We start from the raw sequence: 18,724 nt of genomic DNA, 5'->3' as shown, positions 1-18,724 counted from the left end.
TGAAGTTACAAAGTAGTAAATTAAAAAAAAAAAACAGAGAAAATATTTCTTCACTCAACATGTGATTAAACTATGTAATTCTTTGCCAAAGAATGTAGTAAATGCAGTTAGCTTAGCAGGGTTTAAAAAAGGTTTGGCTAGCTTCCTAAAAGAAAAGTCCATAAACCATTATTAGGATAAGCAGCATAAACTATATTGTACTGTTCTGGGATCTTGTCAGGTACTTGTAACCTGGATTGGCCACTGTTGGAAACAGGATGCTGGGCCTAATGGACCTTCGGTCTGTCTCAGTATGGCAAAAATTATGTTCTATGTTCTTATATATATGGATGGCAGTGGAAGTGATGCTACATTATGTCCTTGTTCCCCACATCTCCTATTATGGATCTACCACAGACTATAATTCATGGTAGAATAATTTTGAGGTCCTTCTACTAAAGTGCACCTAATTCTATACATAGCACTCAAAATTATGCATACAAATATGGCCATATAACCAATTATCATCTTCATTTTAATATTCCCTTATCTCTTATTTGTCCTGTTTGTCTGTCCTAATTAGATTGTAAGCACTGTCGCGCATGGACTGTCTCTTCATTTTCAAGTGTACAGCACTGTGTACATCTAGTAACGCTTTAGAAATGATAAGTAGTAGTAGTAGTTTTTATAATGAGCCAATTAGAACCCATAATTGGGTGCTAATAATAAATTATCAATGCTAATTGACATTAATTAAAATTTGCATACACCTTTTTAGGCACCAGGATCCATGTGTAAGTTTTATCTATAGATCTAAAAAGGGGGTGTGACCAGGGGAAGAGCATGAGTAGATTAGGAGCGTTCCTATAATTTATGAGTAGTTTTATAGAATAAGAGAAATCAGCTCCTAATTTAGGTGCGATGATTTACATCAGATTTTACTTGGTATAAATCCTCACATTCAAAATTGGGTGTGGATCCTGGCACCAAACACTATTCTATAAAGAGCGCCCAACTCTGAGCACCGTTTATAGATAGCACTTAGTGTTCATTTTTATCGGCGCCCAAATCTGAGCACCATATATAGAATTGGGTCCCAATAAAACTATTTTGGTGCTCTTCCTATCGGTCTTCAGTCTGGTCCTTTTGGTTTCTTCCGCTCTTTTTGTGGTTGCTAATGACATGAGAAGTCAGAAGGACAGGAAAGAACAGGAGGATTATACAAGGATGCTTGAATAGGTTGGAGTAGTAAAGGAGTATAGACAATTAGAGGTAGCCGGGGATTAAGCGTTAATTGGTAGGATAAGCTTTCTCGAATAAAAATGTTTTTAAAGATTTCTTGAATAGCTGGTGATCTTCAATCTCCTTTAGATGCCTTGGTAGAACATTCCAGGACTTTGGGCTGACGTAGGAGAAAGATGATATATTTTGTTTGACTCAATTCCAAATCTAAAATGAGGTTTCCTATGACTATCTGCTGTCCTCTACACTGATGCTATGTTCAGCTCTACAATAGTCCCTTAACTGCTAGTCTATAAAACTGTAATAGAGACTTTAAATGGTAAACAAACAAAAATCCTATTCCTTAAACTGCCTTTGCTAAATAAGCAGAGTAACTTAAAAATGAAGATATTGAGATTACCTATTTAATCCTAAATCTACCTTTCCCCGAGTACATAAGTACATAAGTACATAAGTAGTGCCATACTGGGAAAGACCAAAGGTCCATCTAGCCCAGCATCCTGTCACCGACAGTGGCCAATCCAGGTCAAGGGCACCTGGCACGTTCCCCAAACGTAAAAACATTCCAGACAAGTTATACCTAAAAATGCGGAATTTTTCCAAGTCCATTTAATAGCGGTCTATGGACTTGTCCTTTAGGAATCTATCTAACCCCTTTTTAAACTCCGTCAAGCTAACCGCCCGTACCACGTTCTCCGGCAACGAATTCCAGAGTCTAATTACACGTTGGGTGAAGAAAAATTTTCTCCAATTCGTTTTAAATTTACCACACTGTAGCTTCAACTCATGCCCTCTAGTCCTAGTATTTTTGGATAGCGTGAACAGTCGCTTCACATCCACCCGATCCATTCCACTCATTATTTTATACACTTCTATCATATCTCCCCTCAGCCGTCTCTTCTCCAAGCTGAAAAGCCCTAGCCTTCTCAGCCTCTCTTCATAGGAAAGTCGTCCCATCCCCACTATCATTTTCGTCGCCCTTCGCTGTACCTTTTCCAATTCTACTATATCTTTTTTGAGATACGGAGACCAGTACTGAACACAATACTCCAGGTGCGGTCGCACCATGGAGCGATACAGCGGCATTATAACATCCGCACACCTGGACTCCATACCCTTCCTAATAACACCCAACATTCTATTCGCTTTCCTAGCCGCAGCAGCACACTGAGCAGAAGGTTTCAGCGTATCATCGACGACGACACCCAGATCCCTTTCTTGATCCGTAACTCCTAACGCGGAACCTTGCAAGACGTAGCTATAATTCGGGTTCCTCTTACCCACATGCATCACTTTGCACTTGTCAACATTGAACTTCATCTGCCACTTGCACGGAGTATAAATGCAATTTCCCAGCAAATAACTTACTAGTGAAGTTCTGTCCTGCTCTGGAAGTCCTCTTATAGCATCTCTTCTGGACAGAGAACAATTGAATGTCTGGCTACTTATGTGACTGTGCTCTTTCGATGACTCACACTGCAATCAGTGTGGCAACAGGACCCTTTTCAATTTTCTTCTTTAATCAGTCACTGTGTGGCTTGATTGACAGGTAACTGAACACTATCATGGTGTTTCTTACTTCCTAACAGGAAAACACAATTAAATTCTGTCCTGCTCTAGAAGTCCTCTCACAGGACCTCTTCTGGGTTCTTTCATCAAAACAATGTGTAACTGAATCTAATAATCTCAGAATGTAAATACCTTTCTTATTAACTAATGAAATTTGGGAGTCATGATAGGCTCAAATGCTAATTTTGAGCCTATCATGACTCCCAAATACCTAAAGTTATCTACTGGAAACGATGGAAACACTACATGCAAATCTATCTCATTCATATTCATTGTGGAAATCTTAAAAACCCAACTGGGTTTTGGCCCTCAAGGACCGTGATTACCCACCCCTGCTTTAGTAGAAGGATTCCTTTAAGCACATTATCAGTAGGCTGTATTAATATCATACTTGAGGAAGATTTCATGTGTCTGGAAATCTGAGCTTCATATTGCCTAAAGGGAGATCATTAGAGTTTAGTTCAGCCATCCACGTGTGGAAACTATTTTTCCATCTAGAGAAAGATATATTTTGCATTATTGGATTATTTTATATAAGCCTCATGTGTCCATATCATTTCAGCAACCCAATCTGTAGGAATATATTTTTAAAAATTCAAAATGGGTGTGTGTGTGTGTGTGTGTGCTTTTATGGCATTCAGATAAATTTACTACACACTGCTGTTGTGTTAAGCCACTGCGCCCTTTATTGTCGCTGGAATTTGTTATGCAGCTACCTGGACTCTATTTTCTTGTGTGGAGGAGTAGCCTAGTGGTTAGTGCAATGGACTTTGATCCTGAGGAACTGAATTTGATTCCTACTATAGCTCCTTGTGACTCTGGGCAAGTCACTTAATCCTCCATTGCCCCTGGTAGAAAATAAGTACCTGAATATATGTAAACTGCTTTGAACGTAGTTGCAGAAAACTCATTGAATTCTTTGATTGGGTGACAGGAGAATTGACTGAGGGCCCCTTTTATAGAGCGGTGGTAAGCCCAACACGAGCTTACCGCTCACTCTTCTGGGTATATCAAGTCCCATTTCCCTTCCCTTCATGTTTACCCCTTGGGAAATGAACTAAAAGTTTTCACTTGCATTTTAAAAATGTACAAAAAAAGTAAAATATTGATGGAAGTAAGGGACCTATAATTATTGATTATAAATGAGAGCTTTGTTTGTAGCAGTGAGCAAACAAGTTTATTGCTGATATTTTGTGGGCATAAAGGCAGTATTCACCCCTTGTGAATAAGACTGGATTCATTTTTTTCTATATTATTGCAGGAATATTTAAGGCTTTATTATAGATCTCAGCACTAGATGGTGCTTGAACACAAGTCTTTTATATAATAGTACATTTCATATAATGTAAAAAAGCTGATCTTTAGTAGATTTCTATGTTGTGGTACCTTCTCATCTGAAGGAGTAAGAGGAAGGGAGGAACAGAATGTAAAATTTGGTCACAAACATTTCAAACCAATGCACATTGGAAAAAAATGACGTCAATACAGCTTAAGTTCTATAACACAATCCATGCAATGTAGTGAAAAAATGTCTGTACGCTTTCATAATCTCTACCACACAGCAACACAAGCTGAAAGGAGGGGGGGGGGGGGGGGAATCAACATTTATGATCATTAATCTAAAACACTACCTTAAATAAACTCCAACGAAAGTGCAAATGCATGAACACATTTTGACAGCATTCCAACCTGTCTATTGAAAAAGAAGCACTTATTTAAAAATGTATTAGAAATACCACTCAGTATTTTCCATTAAAGGGAATCATATCACAGCATTCTCAGGGGCCTAGCGTCATGCGATCCTCAAAATAGAATGATTTATAAATATACTGAACAACACATTTTAACTGCAGTTGGATGGGAAAGGGGAAGGGGAAATGGGACTCGATATACTGCCTTTCTGTGGTATTTTGCAACTACATTCAAAGTGGTTTACATATATATACAGGTACTTATTTTGTACCTGGGGCAATGGAGGGTTAAGTGACTTGCCCACAGTCAAAAGGAGCTGCAGTGGGAATTGAACCTAGCTCCCCAGGATCAAAGTCCACTGCACTAACCACTAGGCTACTCTTCCACTCCCACCTAGAGCCCTCCTCTTTAGTGAGAAAACCAAAGCTTTTGTCTCTGAGTTTCTGCAGTGAATACAGAAGGCCACAGAATACAGTTCCTGCAGTGATGTGTCTGACATTTAACTATAAGTAACAGTTCCTAGACATCAAAAATAGAGTGGAAAGTACTCATGTTCTGAGGGAATAAATCTTCTTCTGGGTTTCTCTTACATGGGGAAAGGGGACCCTCGTTTGTAATCCAGAAGAAATTAGAAGTATATGTCTGTTGCCTTTATAGAAGTAAAAGGAGAGAGAACTGTTTTGCTCCAGGAATTCCTAATAGCATTCTTGTAGGGTTGTACTACTGTACACTAGGACAGAATGAACAGAAAGATGAAGATATGTTTCCAAAAATTAGGAAAGCTGGCAAATTTGGCAACAGTATAATAATGGGTGATTTCAACTACCGAATCAACTTGGAATATGTAGAATATTCTCACATCAATTTCAAAACGTTCTACAATTACAGAAGTGTTGAAAGGTGATTCTGGACCCGCTTATATGAAAAAAATGTGGAGAAAAAAGACCTCAGTATGACCGGCAACACCTTCCTTCAAAGGATTCACCTTATAATAAGGAGTGCCTCGTTAATCATAAGCCTTTAATAAACGCCACGTTAAATAACTTCATAAGCTTCTGTCCAAACACCTTATCAATCACTCATAGGTGGAAACACAATTATTTAAGTACCGTGTAACAATCAAAAACTGTTACTTATCTTGGATGGCATAACGATAAACAAACGTCTTCCACAAGTTCATACTACCACTCAAGAAAAATGTGGCATCGTCTTCATGTCCCAATACTGACTGGAGAAATGATACCCCAATATTGACTGGATAAATTTTACATCAGGGAGCACCAGGGAGATAAAATTCCTAAATGTAATAAATGACTGCTTCTTGGAGCAATTGGTCCAGGAACCAACAAGAGGGGAAGCCATTCTAGATCTAATCCTTGGTAGAATTCAGGGCATAGTACAAGAGGTAACAGTAGTTTGAGCTACTATCTGGAATGAACCCACAAAGAAAATCTACTGTAGCAGCATATATTTTTGAAAGGGAGACAATAAAATAAAAAAAGGTTAAAAAGAAGCTAAAAGGATTGGCTGTAAAGGTTAGGACATTAAGGGGTCTTTTTACCAAGTTGTGCTGAAAAAGACTTGTGGTAGTGTAGGTGTAGGTTCTGGGCGTGCACCGATCCATTTTTTAGCATGCCTATAAAAAGGCCTTTATTTTTCCTGAAAATGGACATGCGGCAAAATCAAAATTGCTGCACATCCATTTTGGGTCTGAGACCTTACCACCAGCCGTTCACCTAGCGATAAAGAATCTGGGCAGTAATGACCTACGTGTGTCAAATGGCACTTGGTGTGCATCCGTTATGCGTGGCCAAAAATAAAAAATATTTTTCAGATGCGTGTATCAGACGCGCGCTAAAAATGAAATTACCGCAAGAACCACGCAGTAGTCGGGTGGTAACTCCATTTTGGCATGCATTGGGCACACATAGATGCTTACACGACTTAGTAAAAGGGCCCCTAAATAATTCAAAAGCATTGTTTAAAAATATCATCTTGGAAGCCCAGACCAGATGCATTCCACATATTTACAAAGGTAGAAAGAAGAGAAGAAAACAGACATCATGGTTAAAAGTTGGAGTGAAACAGGCTATTAGAGCCAAATTAATGTCCTTCAGAGAATGGCAAAATAATCCAAATGAAGAAAATAAGAAGCAACATAAGCACTGTCAAGCTAGATGCAAAGCATTGATAAAGAAGGCTAAAAAGGAATATGAAGAGAAACTTGCCACGGAGACAAAAACTCACTGTAACAACTTTTTCAGGTACATCAGAAGCAGAAAGCCTGTGAGGGAATCCGTGGGACCATTAGATCATGAAGGAGCAAAAAGGGCATTCAGAGAGGAGAAGGCCATAGAGGAGAAACTGAGTGAATTCTTTGCTTTGTGCTTTATGGAAAAAGATGCAAGAGATCAACCTGTACCAGAAATGGTTTTCAAGGGTAATGATTCGGAGGAACTGCAAGAAATCTTGGTGAACCTGGAAGATGTACTGAGCCAAATCAACAAATTAAAGAATAGTAAATCACCTGGACTGGACTGGATGGCATGCATCTAAGGGTACTGAAAGAATTCAAACACGAAATTGTTGATCATTAAAATCGTTCACAGTATCTGAAGATTGAAGGGTGGCCAATGTAATTCCAATTATTAAAAAAGGTTCCAGGGGTGATCTGTGAAATTATAGACCAGTAAGCCTGATGTCAGTGCCAGGTAAAATAGTGGAAACTATTATAGAGAATAAAATTATGAAACACATAAATAAACATGGTTTAATGGGACAGAGTCAGCATGGTTTCAGTCAAGGGAAGTCTTGTCTCATCAATTTGCTTCATTTCTTTGAAGACATGAATAAACATGTGGATAAAGGTGAGCCGGTTGATGTAGTGTACCTAGATTTTCAGAAACCTTTTGACAAAGTTCCACATGAGAGAATCCTGAGAAAATAAAAAGTCATGGGATAGGAGGTAATGCCTTTCTGTGGAATAGGAATTGGTTATTGGACAGAAAACAGAGGGTAGGGTTAAATGGCTATTTTTCTCAATGGAGGAGGGTAAACAGTGGAGTGCCACAGGGATCTTTACTGAGTCAGGTGCTATTTAACATATTTGTAAATGATCTGGACATTGTAATGACGAGTGAGGTGATTAAATTTGCAGATGACAAAAACTATTCAAAGTTGTTAAAACACATGCGGCCTGTGAAACATTGCAGGAAGATCTGGAAAACTCGGCATCCAAATGGCAAATGAAATTTTATGTGGAAAAATGCAAAGTGATGCACACTGAGAATAATAATCCAAATCATAGTTACCTGATGCTAGGTTCAAACTTGGGGGTCAGTACCCAATAAAAAGATCTAGGTGTTGTTGTAGACAATATGATGTAATCTTCTACCCAGTGTGTGGCAGCAGTCAAAAAACAGGATGCTAGAAATTATTAGGAAATGGATGGTAAATAATTCCAAGAATACTATAATGCCTCTGTATCGTTCCATTGTGTGACCTCACCTTGAGCATTACGTTCAGTTCTGGTCACCGTATATATATTACTCTGTTAATGGTGATGCCATTGCTATATAATGTAAGCCACATTGAGCCTGCAAATAGGTGGGGAAATGTGGGATACAAATGCAGCAAATATATATATATAGCGGAATTAGAAAAGGTTCAAAGAAGAGCAACCAAAATGATAAAGGGGATGGAACTCCCTCTCATATGATGATAGTCTAAAACTTGGAAAAGAGATGGCTGAAGGGAGATATGATTGAGGTCTGCAAATCCTGAATGGTGTAGAACGAGTAGAATTGAATTGATTTTTTACTCTTTCAAAAAGTACAAAGACTAGGGGACACTCAATGAAGTTATATGGAAACACTTTTAAAATAAAAAATATTTTTTCGCTCAATGAATAGTTAATCTCTGGAGCTCATTGCCGTGCTAACAGTGGTTAGCATATCTGGTCTTAAAAAAGGTTTGGACAAGTCCCTGGAGGAAAAGCCCATAATCTGCTATTGAGATAGGCATGGGAAAACCCACACTTATTTTAAGTGGAATCAAGAGATCCCACTACCAGCATAGGCCATGCTTCACCATTGGCTGCATCAGGGAACGGTCCTATAAATTTAGGACCACTCTCTAAAGCAGCCAATGATGAAACATGGCTCATGTTGGCAGTTGGCCTATTGATTCCACTTAAGGTAAGTACGGATTTTATATTTTCATAAAAGAAAATATTTCAACAAGTTTAAATTTACTATAGTACATTAAAGCATATTAAAGTATATTTGAGATTTAGACGCAAAGTCTTCATCTAAACCAATGAGTAGTAATGCGAACCATGGACTGAGATGTCTGTGAGAAAAAAAGTTGCCACTGAAGTTTAGAGTACAAATTAATGCATTGTTCCCTTTCTGATGCTAATAGCGTTGGGAAATGAAAAACTATATTGTAAGGCACCCACTAGTCTAAACATGTAAATGGACGAGTAAATGCATTTTGCAAATCAATCTTGTGCAATCATGGATGTCCTCAACTTCCCCCCCCCCCCCCCCAACATAGGGATGGCCAAATTTCAACGGAGTGGAGTGGAGAAGTGGCCTAGTGGTTAGAGCACTGGTCTTACAATCCAGGAGGTGGCTGGCTCAAATCCCACTATTGTTACTTGTGATCCAAAATCCAACTAAATAAAGGGGGTGTAAGAGGCATATCAGGCATGGACATCCTTCTCACAGAAACATCCAGGCATGGACGTCCTTCTCACAAACATCCAGATTTTGGACATCTTCAACTGCCAGGAGCAGGGACAGAGGCATAGAAATATCCAGTGTGCCTGAATGTAACTCACCTTGAGCTACTACTGAAAAAGTTATGAGCAAAATCTAAATAAATAGCGAAGGACATCCTTCACCCTTACTCTAAAAAGAAAAAAAAAAGTTTTTAAAGTTGTTTTTTTTCGGGGTGGGAGGTGGTTAGTGACCAATGCATGCCTTTTTCTATTCAGTTAGTGCATCAGTTAGTCCACTGCAGTGCCCCCTAGGGTGCCCGGTTGGTGTTCTGGTATGTCAGGGGGACCAGTGCACTACGAATGCTGGCTCCTCCCATGACCAAATGACTTGGATTTGGTCGTTTTTGAGATGGGCGTCCTCGGTTTCCATTATTGCCAAAAACCGTGGATGACCATCTCTAAGGTTGACCTAAATGTTGAGATTTGGGCGTCCCTGGCCGTATTATCGAAACGAAAGATGGACGCCCATCTTGTTTTGATAATACGGGTTTCCCCGCCCCTTCACCGGGACGTGCTTAGAGATGGGCACCCTTAGAGATGGTCGTCCCCATTCAATTATGCCCCTCCACGCGAGTTAACTGGATATTTAAAACATATTGCATAGGTAGATCCTGGCATATATGCATGTAAGTACACACATCTGCATCTATGTACTAGTATTCTAAATATTACTTCATATAAATGTTAGTGTCTAGGGCAAGTCTATAACCTAGGCACCCACATGCATGCATGTATCATGTACATAAAAGTTTAGAATGGCACATTCAGTGTAAATGCAACCATTCTGCCTGTTATTCTGCAAATACCTTAACTTACATAGAACATATTTGTAACAGAGAATACACAGAGGTGAAGCTTAAGTGGGACTGAGGCAGAGCTCCCATTTATGTTTAAGGTTTATATTTATTGGATATACCACTATTACATACAGTGGGGGAAATAAGTATTTGATCCCTTGCTGATTTTGTAAGTTTGCCCACTGACAAAGACATGAGCAGCCCATAATTGAAGGGTAGGTTATTGGTAACAGTGAGAGATAGCACATCACAAATTAAATCCGGAAAATCACATTGTGGAAAGTATATGAATTTATTTGCATTCTGCAGAGGGAAATAAGTATTTGATCCCCCACCAACCAGTAAGAGATCTGGCCCCTACAGACCAGGTAGATGCTCCAAATCAACTCGTTACCTGCATGACAGACAGCTGTCGGCAATGGTCACCTGTATGAAAGACACCTGTCCACAGACTCAGTGAATCAGTCAGACTCTAACCTCTACAAAATGGCCAAGAGCAAGGAGCTGTCTAAGGATGTCAGGGACAAGATCATACACCTGCACAAGGCTGGAATGGGCTACAAAACCATCAGTAAGACGCTGGGCGAGAAGGAGACAACTGTTGGTGCCATAGTAAGAAAATGGAAGAAGTACAAAATGACTGTCAATCGACAAAGATCTGGGGCTCCACGCAAAATCTCACCTCGTGGGGTATCCTTGATCATGAGGAAGGTTAGAAATCAGCCTACAACTACAAGGGGGGAACTTGTCAATGATCTCAAGGCAGCTGGGACCACTGTCACCACGAAAACCATTGGTAACACATTACGACATAACGGATTGCAATCCTGCAGTGCCCGCAAGGTCCCCCTGCTCCGGAAGGCACATGTGACGGCCCGTCTGAAGTTTGCCAGTGAACACCTGGATGATGCCGAGAGTGATTGGGAGAAGGTGCTGTGGTCAGATGAGACAAAAATTGAGCTCTTTGGCATGAACTCAACTCGCCGTGTTTGGAGGAAGAGAAATGCTGCCTATGACCCAAATAACACCGTCCCCACTGTCAAGCATGGAGGTGGAAATGTTATGTTTTGGGGGTGTTTCTCTGCTAAGGGCACAGGACTACTTCACCGCATCAATGGGAGAATGGATGGGGCCATGTACCGTACAATTCTGAGTGACAACCTCCTTCCCTCCGCCAGGGCCTTAAAAATGGGTCGTGGCTGGGTCTTCCAGCACGACAATGACCCAAAACATACAGCCAAGGCAACAAAGGAGTGGCTCAGGAAGAAGCACATTAGGGTCATGGAGTGGCCTAGCCAGTCACCAGACCTTAATCCCATTGAAAACTTATGGAGGGAGCTGAAGCTGCGAGTTGCCAAGCGACAGCCCAGAACTCTTAATGATTTAGAGATGATCTGCAAAGAGGAGTGGACCAAAATTCCTCCTGACATGTGTGCAAACCTCATCATCAACTACAGAAGACGTCTGAGCGCTGTGCTTGCCAACAAGGGTTTTGCCACCAAGTATTAGGTCTTGTTTGCCAGAGGGATTAAATACTTATTTCCCTCTGCAGAAAGCAAATAAATTCATATACTTTCCACAATGTGATTTTCCGGATTTAATTTGTGATGTGCTATCTCTCACTGTTACCAATAACCTACCCTTCAATTATGGGCTGCTCATGTCTTTGTCAGTGGGCAAACTTACAAAATCAGCAAGGGATCAAATACTTATTTCCCCCACTGTAACATAGCAGTTCACAAACTAAAATTGATCAGAATAGAACTCCAATAATATATAGGAAACAAAAAATACGAATAGCAGCATTCATTTAAAACTATTTGTATTAGTACTTAAAACAAAAGTTAAAAACCAACTTTCTTTCCAAACAACCAAGACAAGACAAAGTCTATAAATGTCCAGCACCAACATTGCCCCCTAAGGCCTCTCCAAAAGCATTCCTAAAGAAACGTGGATTAAGGGCAGCTTTAAACTTAGGAAAAGAGAGTTCAAGATGGAAAACTGATGGCAGTGTGTTCAATAATGTTGGCGCTACAAAACAAAAGGTTGACTGCCTTCTAGAATCTAAGCGTGCCAAACATACTGTAGGAATGCGTGGATGCTGTTTGTTCAATCACTGGAGAAGTCTGGGAGGGGCGTTTTGGATGATTGCAGAAGAGTGATAAAATAGAATACCTGTGGATAGGGTTCTATGGTTAAGAGTCCAAATGTAATGTTGATATGATAACAGACTGGGAGCCAATGGTTCTGGATGAAAAGGGGAGTGATACAGTCATATTTCCTGGCCTGAGAAATAAGCCTTAGGGCAGTGTTCAGCTTGTAAATCTCTGAGAAGTACCTGTGAAAGGCCAGAATAAATAGCATTGCAGTAATCCATTTATAAGTTCTTGTAATTGTCTCAATGCAACAAACCATGACTAGTCCAGGCTGAAACCTGTGGGGCAAATGATAATTCCTGGTCCAGTATACCTAGGTATTTGAATTGTGTAACCAGTTTAAGCAGAGCATCTTGAAGCAAAGGTACTAATGATGGGGTGTTTTTTTCTACCCATAACCCTGCAGGCGGTGGTTTTTGATGAGTTAAGGATCAATTTCATTTTCTTGAAGCCAAGTGAATATTTTGTTAAGGCCTGTTTGAAAAGTAGTAATATCAAGAAACAGAGAATCAATGTAATAAATGATCAGAATATCATCTGCATAATGGGGTGACTTCTCTAAATGATGCCTAAAAAAACACTGCTGAAAAAAACCCACTTAAATGCTATTCTATAAGCCGTGCCTAAAGTCAGGTGCAGTTTATAGAATAGTGCTTAAGCATAGGGCTTGAAAATTTAGGCATGTCTGTTTGTACCAACCAAAATGTGGTGCAAATACCCATAAGTCCATTTACATGTGGAACCTCCTTATTTTGTGGTTTATATTTAATAGTTTATTGGTACTTGCTAAACCACTAACTGGAATCCATGCCCATGTTCTGCCCCAAAACGCCCATGACCCTCCCATTTCTGTACCCCCTTTTCCAGGACATGTGTAAAAATTAGGTGCGGATCATGTGTATAAATTTAGAAGCATACTTGTTAACTAATTTCAATCAGTGCCAATAATTGCTTGTTAAAAGGTAAATTATTAGTGCTAATTGCTTTATTATTCAATGAAATTGGACGCAAAATTTGGTTACACACCCAAATTTGTGTGTGCAATTTTTAGCACTTTTATAGAATTAGGGGGGTATGCCTTAACTCCTAAATCTTGGATTAATGTTGTGAGGGGCATTAAGTAGATATTGAAAAGGAGGGGAGTCAGAACAGAGCCCTGGGGGACCCTTCAATTCAAAGACACTAGAAATGAGGCTGCTCTTCCACATGAGACACTGACTAATCTACTAGTAAGGAAAGAAGAGAACCAATGAAAGACGGTTCTAGCTAAACCTATGTCTGTTAACCGAGAAAGCAATATGGAGCGATTTACCAGGTCAAACACTGCTGATAATCAAATGATATTAGGAAAGCTACTTTACCATGACTGAGTGCAAAATTTAATTCAGTAACCAATGATGTCAGAACTGTTTCGGTGCTATAATCTGGATGAAAACCAGATTGATAGGGATGCAAGATATTGTATTGATCAATGTGTAGGAGAAGCAGTTTAAAGACCACCTTTTCTGCAAATTTAGAAATAAAACAAAGGTTATGCACAGGGCAATAGTTTGATGGGAAAGATCGGTCGAACGATGGGTTTCTTCTATTCCATAAGAAACACAAGTAGAAGTAATCCACGATGAGGTATTTTAAACCAGCATAAGAGAAAAGAATCCAAAGGTCAGATAGTAAGGTTCATAGTAGAAAATATCTTTTCAAAGCAAGTAATAGATGATATGATAAATTCTGACCAAGAACGACCTGCTAAGGGACGGGATGTAGATGGACTTGGGTGGGGGGAAAAGAGTGGGAAGATAAAGGTAAAGTTAAAGAAGGGTGATGGGCATTGAATGCTGGAATCGATTGCTGGAGTAATTGCACCTTTGATGTAAAGTGGAAGGGATGAGTTAGGACCAGTAGATGGACAGGCAAGTGAGAAAGAAATAAGAAAATGATCAGTGCAAGGGACAACAGTGGATGTGAATTCATTTAATACAAAAAAAAAGGAGTCAACAAAAGAAGAATGTGCCCAGCAATATCTGTAGGGAAGAAATTTCTTGTGAGAGACTGAGATCAGCAAAAAGAAAAACACTTATCATAGTGACTTTGACGATCATCTACATGGAAGTTGAAATTGTCAAGTATGACAAGATTGGGCACATTATTCACTGCTTCGGATAATGATTGGGTAAGAGTGGCCCATTATTCAGAATTAAATAGGGAAAGAAAATAGATAAGAAGGATATGTAAAGAGGTTTGCACGGCTATTTGAATTCTGATGGAACACTTCATGTACAGAATGCTATAAGTAATACAGATACCTATTCATTTTAGCACCTGCACTTATGCCAAATCAATGGCATAAGTGCAAGTGCTAAATTTGTGGTGTGTCAATACCATGTTACACCAGTATTCTATAATTGAACCTAAAGGCCTAGGTCCCTTTAATGGAGGCACTTAGATATAGAATTAGCCCCTTAAGGCTAGATTCTATATATGGTGCCTAAAAAATCTATGCAGTAAACATTTCCACCTAAACATTCTACAAGTGAAGCCTAGATTTACGCATGGTATATAGAATACACTTAGTTGATATTACAGAGCCTAAAACTACATGCGCCCATTTACACCAATGAAAATATATTGTAAATCCCTGCATGCAGATTTACACACACTGGGCCATATTCTATAACAATGTACATAAATTTTGGAATGCCCACAAAATGCTAATTTCCCCGCCTATAACCACACCACTTTTGAACTTCATGCAATAGAATTTAGGCGCAGTTCTTCGAGACCTAGGGCTGAATATCACCTTATCACCCCCAGACCTCAATCCACCGCCTCTGCCCGCTGGGCCTTTCTGTCAGGTGGGAACACTCTATCAGAAGTCGATGCAGGGGGAACCCAAGAAGGAGACACTGAGGAGAATCAAGCCAGCGGAAGTTTGAATCTTATGGATTTTCAAACTCAGCCTAGAGCTTTGTTATTAAAACCGGAGACGGTAACACTTGAGAGCATTTGGATAGCTCTCCAACAACTAGACACCAAGCTGTCAAATTCAACTGAAGAGATTGCCACATTAGTGAGTACCATAGACAAATTTTCCAAATCTTTAGAAGGAATTAAAAAAGAATCAAGTAACCAAATGACTTAAGGAAGAGGTTCAAAAGCTACATGAATTTTCCACAATAACTATAAAAGATAAAATTTTGATTCATAGGAAAATAGAACAGATGGAAAATTATAATCGAAGATTAAACCTACATCTTTTAAAGTTTCCTAAATCTTTGGGGATTAGTCCCTTGGATGCATTTAAGAAATACCTTGTTGAAGTCTTGAAATATTCTTCTGAACATATTCCTCCAATAAATCGAATATATTATATTCCAAATAAGAAAAAACTGGATGTAGACTTGGATGTTGATACTCAAATACAAAGAAAAGAGCCAGAAAATTTGAATGTGACTGATATGCTAGAACTTTCTATGTCAGATATTTCTGAACGTATGACTTTAATTGTTTCCTTTGTATTCAAACAAGATCTAGAAGTGATTATACGCTTATTCTTTAGAAATTCTCAATCCCTATTTTATGGCAAAAAGATTTGGATGTATATGGATGTAACCAGAAAAACTCAGGATAGAAGAAGAGCTTTCCTGGCTATTGGGAAGGATGTTTTGGCACTAGGTGCTTCATTTTATCTTAATTATCCTTGTAAATGTGTAATAAAATACCTAGGTCTTAAATATGTCTTTTTCTGTCCAGAGCAGTTAAGAACGTTTATAGAATCTAAAAAATTAGTAACAACTTGATGTCTGAGATTGAGATTAAGATTTGTAAAATCTGAGTAAAAATGTGCAAAGTAATATCCACTATGAACCTATTCCTAAGTTTTTCTCCTGAATAATATGTTAACTCCTCCCTCATTTTTGTGGTCTAAAGAAGATTAATAATGTTTTTCTTTATTATCCTATTTCTTTAACTGTTGTTAAAATAAAGAAAATATATGTCTGTTTTGCTTATCAAGGATCTACTTGTAAATTAAACTATAATCTTGCAAAATAATAATTTAGGCACAGTTTATTACAGAATCTGCTTAACGAGTTGTGCACATAAATTCTAATTATTGTCAATTAGTGCTCATTGCTGCTTGTTAAGTGTTGTTAAAAACATTGATTAGCTTGTTGAGGCAATTAAGTTATGTGCATAGTTACAGAATATGCGTGGATTTTGGCGCAGGTCTCTAGATGCACTATATAGAATCTGGGGGTTAGTGACTACTATGCAAAGAGCTTTGCCCTGTAGTTACCAGATAGAAACCTCGCCCAAGTTATAAAACACATTTTCTCTGCTTCTGACACAGATCTAAGTTTATTGATCCCCAATCAGGAAGAATTATAGGCTTCACCAAAAAAACCTCATGTACGTCTGAGTGGGTGGTATATGGCATTGTATGCCCTTTCAACAAAGTATATGTTGGGCAGACTTCAAGAAAATTGATGACTAGACTTGTAGAACATAAAAGCAATATCCATACCAGGAAGACGACAGCGCCGTTAGCGGCACATTGTGATACATTTAACCATACTTTTGAGTCATTGAAATGCGTGGTATTACAACAACTGATGTGGAACATCAAAGGTGGTGATAGAAAGCTCCTATTATTACAGCAAGAACAAAGATGGATATATCGTCTGTGGACAATTCAGCCGAATGGGCTTAACACCAAGATTGAGTGGAATCAATGTTTTTGAATTTGTTTTTAACTTTCTTGAATTTTTCTGTAAAGACTAGCACAAAGAGTGGATGATGAGAGGAGGGGGTGCCTTTTCTTTGATTGATTTGGCTTGTAACCAATAGGGAGTTGCTGTGTTGACGGCGTGTGACGTCAAGGATTTATAAGCCACACGCCATACTGACTGTCTAATGGGACAAACAAAAAAGGATTGAGCAGGATTGAGGCATTATTCGAGTGGTGGGAGAGAGGTTTTTGATTAAGAAACTGTGTGGTAAAAACAATACGATCTCTTGCAGATATCAGTCGGTGAATGCCACGGACCCTGATGCAGGAGTCGAAACATTGGCCAAAGTTGGACATGGGCAGTGAGAAGAGACTGAGCAGCTGGAGAGATAAGTTTCTTTTCCCTTACTAGAAACACATAAGCACGGCCATACTGGGAAAAGACCAAGGGTCCATCAAGCCCAGCATCCTGTCTCTGACAGCGGCCAATCCAGGCTTCAAGAACCTGGCACCCCCCCAAAAAAAAAAATAATATTGTTCAATGGACTTTTCCTTCAGGAATCTGTCCAAACCCCTCTTAAATTCCGTAAGGCCAGCCGCTGCCACCACATTCTCTGCATAAAGTCGAATAAAGTGTTATCTTACTTGACATAATCACTTCATAGTAAAGAAGAACAGGATTTTTTTTAGCCTGTGATGAATGTATGGGGCTTCCTAAGGTTGATTAACTGATCGACAAAGGAGTGCCCTATCATTGTTTGAGGCTTTTCCTCCTTTAGAATGGACATCACCACAGCATGTATTAACAAGTAGAGATCAATTTATGTTGATGAGTTGGGTGAACAGCGTGATACTCTACTAGCTCTGTGTTGATTTACATATCTAAGTTAGCCACTGAGCCCTCTATGCCCTGTTTTTCACTCTCTAATTCTCTAACTGTTGAGACTATTAGGTAAATACAGATAGTATATCTGTGCAGCCACCAGTTAAAACACTGCAAAGGTCTAAAGAAAAAAGCCCTACTTTTCTCTGCTTGTGACATAGATCTGTCTCAATTATAGCGCTGCATACTCTAGATAATAGTTTTATTTTTTGACATTTTTGCAATTCAGCAAAGGAATGTTTTGCTGGAGCAGGCACATGATCTCTTCTCTGCCTGAAAGCCTGAAATAAAATGGTCCCTTGTCCTGACCCTGTTATATGTCTTCCTGTCCACAAAGTCCAGAGAACACTCAATGAAATTACATGGAAGTACTTTTAAAATAAATAGGAGGAAATTTTCTTTTTCACTCAAAAAATAGTTACGCTCTGGAACCCGTTGCCAGAGGATGTGATAACAGTGGTTAGTGTATCTGGGTTTTACAAAGGTTTGGACAAGTTCCTACAGGAAAAGTCCATAGTCTGTTATTGAGATGGGCACGGGTGAAGCCACTGCTTGCCATGGGATTGATAGCATGGAATGCTGCTACTAATTGGGTACTGGTGACCCGGATTAGCCACTGTTGGAAGCAGGATACTGGGCTACTACTACTACTACTATTTAGCATTTCTATAGCGCTACAAGGCGTACGCAGCGCTGCACAAACATAGAAGAAAGACAGTCCCTGCTCAAAGAGCTTACAATCTAATAGACAAAAAATAAAGTAAGCAAATCAAATCAATTAATGTGTACATGAAGGAGAGGAAGGTAGGTGGAGGTGAGTGGTTATAAGTGGTTACGAGTCAAAAGCAATGTTAAAGAGGTGGGCTTTCAGTCTAGATTTAAAGGTGGCCAACATTC

The sequence above is a fragment of the Microcaecilia unicolor genome, chromosome 2 (assembly GCF_901765095.1).
Source record: "Microcaecilia unicolor chromosome 2, aMicUni1.1, whole genome shotgun sequence".
NCBI lineage: Eukaryota > Metazoa > Chordata > Amphibia > Gymnophiona > Siphonopidae > Microcaecilia > Microcaecilia unicolor.
Note: the sequence above shows the minus strand (reverse complement) of the source record.